The sequence below is a fragment of the Halyomorpha halys genome, unplaced genomic scaffold (genome assembly GCF_000696795.3).
Source record: "Halyomorpha halys isolate HHAL.00 unplaced genomic scaffold, Hhal_1.1 Scaffold50.1, whole genome shotgun sequence".
NCBI lineage: Eukaryota > Metazoa > Arthropoda > Insecta > Hemiptera > Pentatomidae > Halyomorpha > Halyomorpha halys.
The window spans coordinates 2,062,062-2,067,493 of NW_027106849.1; positions in this window are offsets into that span (position 1 = coordinate 2,062,062).

Below are 5,432 nucleotides of genomic sequence, written 5' to 3' on the forward strand. Positions count from 1 at the left end.
TCGGACAAGATGGTCCCCACTCACTTTTTACAACATCTCTACTAAAGCCAGTAAGTTTCTATGTCTATATTTTTTATTTTTCCCCACTTTCATTTATTTACTTCTGTCTTGTCACTTTCTTATTCACTTTTCTGGGCATTCTGTATTCTTTTTGAGCCTATTATTTTTTTACTCATCTGTAATACTGTGTAGTTTTATTCATTGTAAAATAAATTTGATTTTCTTTTTTAACCAAAGTATCATATGTCTTTTTCTTTCTCACTTTTCATTATGTTGAATTGTATTGTTTTCATTTTTTTTAAACAACTTTATTTACTAGAACACTCTCTGTTTTTAATAGTGTTTTTTTTTATATCAATTATTTTGTATAATTTATAATCCTCCAATATTATCATGAGATTATGATTTGAATGATTAATATCAACTTCTATCTACTCAATTTATTGTTATGTATATTTCCAAGTGAGTTTATTATTTTTTTCTTTTTATGTTTCTCAAAATTAAGGTTGTTATCTTGTTTTATTGAAATGTAGGTCGAAATGTTGGTAAATATAAATTTTGTATAGTTGTGTATCTTTGCAGACCACACCTCCGGACCATTTTCTCCTCATATGTATATTTGTAATCATCATGAGGAAAAAATAAGAAAATATTCACAATTATGCATTATTGTTAAAGTGATAACAATGCATATTGTCACGGGCCAAATTTTTAACAAAAGAAACCAAGATCATAAAATTTTAAGCAAGCTTAAATAATTAGTATTATAGGACTACCAGGCAGAACTCGTATACCTGGAGTGGATGATATTCCCCACCATAACAAGAGCACTGTATCTATTTCACAATAATCCCAGAACGATCATGGCCCCTGCACAACCCTCGGCCCTCAGTTTATAATCTTGCTAAATGTTTCAGCCCCACGGCTAAGGCAGCGCCACCCCTTGGTAAAAAAAATTTAATTTTCCACTAACGAGCCAGTATTAAGTTTCCTAATTTAAGGGTGGATTTCCTTATACATAGGGATAAATTATTGTGGGCGAGTCGGCATTAAGACTGAGCCCCTGCAAATATAAAATATTAATTGGCCCGAGGATTAGAGAGGCAGATGCGGCCACCTATGTTTGCCCTTCCCTCCTCCGTTATATCATCCAGGCTTTGGGACTTATCCCTCCCTCTACGTCTTATTTGTTAATATATTTATGCACCTATTGGGTTTTTTGTATATTGATGAATTACTTGATCAATAGGGATGTTACCATCTTACTATTGGTTTTCTTTATGCTTATTAACCCTTTAAAACGTAGTTACTTAAAGTAAATATTTTTTGTTTCCTTTTTGTTGAATGTAAATTACACAAAAATAAGATTTTTTTGGCATGAGTTCGCCTGTAGGCGAAAATACGTACTGACCAGGACTATATTTTACAATATTTTTTTTGTGAATTTAGTGTTGTTTCTTACCTTTATCGTTCCTTAATTAGAGTAGAACAAAGTTAGTGAAACCTCAGTACGCGTTCAACAAAATAATTTTTATGAGTAAGTTTCAGGCAACAAATTCTTATTTATTTTACGATTAAACAACATGATATGTATTGAACTGTTCGATACTAGAAATATTATCAAATAGGTTTCTCTTTTTAACTTCTAGGTGTTCATTGTTTAATATAAGTTTTCAACGATAAGTACTTTCCAAACAATAATTTGACTGGCCATTTTCAAACATTTTTATTTTCAATCATGTTACAATATTAAAATATATATTCAATCATACAAATACTGGAAGCATTTTTGATAATTGATTTAAAATTCTAATTATTTATTATTTATCAAGATCATTTTTATATCTCAGTACTTTTATTTCTGCAATATATAAATAAATATTATCAATAAAAAAAATCATTTCTAAAAGCTTAATGTTAAAATTATATACATTAAGGATTTCATTCAAATTGCGTAAAAAATTTATTATTAATTGAATTAAATTAAAATCAAAGTTATCTTATTTTTAAATCTATTTACATCTTCCATGGAATATTTCAACATTGGAAATGGTGAATAGCATTTCTTGAGGTAGATTTTATTGAAAATATAAAAACATGAAGTACATTTACAGTAAAAAATTAATAGAAAAAATCCATGACACGTTTCTTGCAGTTGAAGTTTCTTTGAGACGGACTTTTTAGCAATTGTATGGAACTTTGTTACCTCAAAATCACCCTTAATCAAATGTAGCCGGTATTCTTTAGCAATACGTCCGAAAATAGCTTTTTAAAAAGCTATATCTCGACTAACTATTGAACGTAATAGCTCTATAAGAGCTCATATTTTAGTAAATTTACTCTTTAAATGATGTCTTCTTGGGTTTTTAGTGCTGGAGATAATTTTAAAGATAAAGCTAAGACAACTATATTTATTAGTGCCATAAATTAATCATTTAGCTTCGTATGTTTTTTGTTTTTCTTTAATATCCTTTAATCATTACGATTGCTATCCTGTATTTGTTCTAACCCTGATTAAGGCCTGAAATTCTGGGCAAAACGATAACACTAATAATAATAATAATAATAATGAAGGCTTAACGAACCCGAAAGTTCGATGCCGATACCACAAAACGCTTTCTGCATAAATCCTTCCAGTGATGCCCCTCTACATCCAATTCTACTAAATCAGTTAGTTTTAACGCAATTCTCCCATCTACGTTTCGGTCTACCCCTCGCACGTTTACCCGTTGGTTCAGTAACACTAATAAATAAGTTTTATTTATTTGTGTCCTTCACTGACTGCACTCCTGACAATCTTCTCATCAGCTATTTGTTATAGATGACAGATTTAAAAATATTTCATTAGTAGATGAGAGAAATCGAAATAATTTTAATAAAAAGGAAAAAAACCTTTAGTTTTTTAATAAAAAAAAATTAATAAATGCAGAAGGTTTTATAGATATGAAACAGTTTTATAAGTCATTGCAAAAAAAAAAACATTTTAAATCTGTCTGATAAACTGATTTCTGAAGTATATTAAAAATTTTATCATTAATATCAAGTAAATATAATATTTCACAATGGAACATATTAGTTTTTCCTAAGATTTCAAAATCTATTGCATAATTGTTACAGAGTGCAACAACAATAAAAATCTTTCAATTATTCTCAATTGAAGCGTTACAATCCTATAATCAAAATATATATTTTCAATATTCCCATGATGTTACATTGCTCTAAAATGCTGTTTCTATATCCAACACTACAGGAAAAAATATTGGAGTGCGAACGCAATGCCTATCGTCTATTGCCTCGGCATTCGTCCGGATTCGACGAAGATGTCCGTAGATATGGCTTTTCGGAACGGTTTTTCTGATGAAGAATTTTTCGTTTTGGATTTATTCTGTTGATTTTCTCATTTGCGGCAAGATCTTCACATTGACAATAAACACCACTTCTTCTGTTATCAAATGAAAAAAGGACATTGGATAAATTTTCGACATTTCTTCTAAATTACCTTTCTACAGTCCACTTGTTACTCACTTTTTCGTACGTTCTTGTGGGAATTCTGATGAATTGATGTTCCAGCATTCCTAGGGGGACAGCAGGCCTTACTGTGTAAAATAAATTTCATAAGGTATATGGATTCACTTTAGTCATTTTGATTAATATTTTATAATTTAATGGAATACACTCGTGCTCAAATAATTATTAGTTTTTCACTACCCCGATACAACTACAAGCTTTGATTAAAGTTACGATTAGAATATGCGTATAATAAAATGAAATTAGGCGTTTGTAGGATATTTCTACTTGAAATGTGTTTATTACATATTTTTCATTGAATGGTAATTTAATAAAAATATTTTGGATAGGACACCATTATTTCATTTTTGTTAACTATTAGATCAGGGTAGTGATCCTTACTTAACTTCAAATAGGTTATGTTGTTCCTAACAGATATAAGCTGAGCAACTGTTCCTAAATGTACTAAGAACGACCGCGACCTCCGATAGTCCCGGTTTTTTCCTAAGCATTAAGATTCAAGTAAAGATTTAGCGTAAGCCCAACCGGTGGCTGTTAGCACAGTTGTTAACAACCCCTCGCGAACGGAATCCGTAAATGAGTTTTAAACCGACGCTGGCTGACTCAGCTGCTATCGGCTCTGATTTAGAGGGCCAGCAATAAAAATGTCACTTACACCGCTGCCCTCACTACAGCTGAAAACAGTTTAAGATCGTTAGCCACTTTGCTCCTGTAATTTAATTTCAGTTGAAGATTCCAATCGGGTTTGCTCGATGTTGACAATGTGTCTGTGAGGTCGATGATGTCAGCATATCTATACAGACATGTTCCAGGAAATTAAATGGATACATCCATTGGGTAATTTAGGAAAGAAATCACTTTTGAAGAAGCTAGTTGTTTATTCCTCATAAAACCAAAAAAAAAAAATATTATATAATTCTTTCAAGAAGTGCGCATAATCTATAGTCGGCATTTTAATGTACAAAAATACTAATATTTTTTATAAAATTCAAATTAAGAAATACAACTTTTACTCTTCCAAATGAACTTTTTTTCAAATCTCTTTATTTTTATATATGGTTACAAAATACAAATATATAATACAATACATCCAAATGAACTTAACCTTCCCATAGATTATATACAAAACATAAAAAGTAAAAAAAAAACTTTTATCTTATTTATTTTTTTTATTAATTTATGGACAATTAAAACTGTATTTGCATAAAAATACATCTAGTAAATTTGATATTAGATTATTACGTTCTGATACAGACATATAGAAAAACTACCCATCGGTAGTACTCTAATAAAATTCCTACATTAGGTCTCAAGCCATCTAATTTTCATGCGCCATGCATATAGCCATTCAGAGTATTGTCGGGAATGAAAGAGGAAGCAAGGTTAGAAATTAGTAGGTTTGGGTGGTTAGGGAGTTTATAATGGAAGGATTATCTTCGGGCCAGATCGGTTACATATGAAACGTGAAGGTCTTTATGAATGATGTTATTTCTGATGAAGTAAGGAGTATTGTGGATTTTATGAAGGATTTTGGATTGCAAGGATATGGATAGTGGAGCCCCAAAGCTGAATTCCATATGCCCAGATAGGCTTTATTATAGTCATGTAGATTAATTTTTCGTAATAGACTGGAAGTATAGACCGTTTGTCTGGCAAGTGCTGTAATAGTCGGAATCGACGTGCAGTTTTTTGTCTTTTCAGTCTTGTATGAGGATTCCATGTTAGGCGTATGTCCAGATGTAGTTCTAAGTACGTGATCGGTTCGACAGGTATAAGTGGGGTATTGTTAAAGGATACTGTGGGGCAAGAGGTTTACGAAGAAGGGTAAATGCGATTTGGTGGAATCTATTGGTTTTGACACCATTTTTCAAGGGTGATGATATAGGATTGGAGGGTTTGGGACA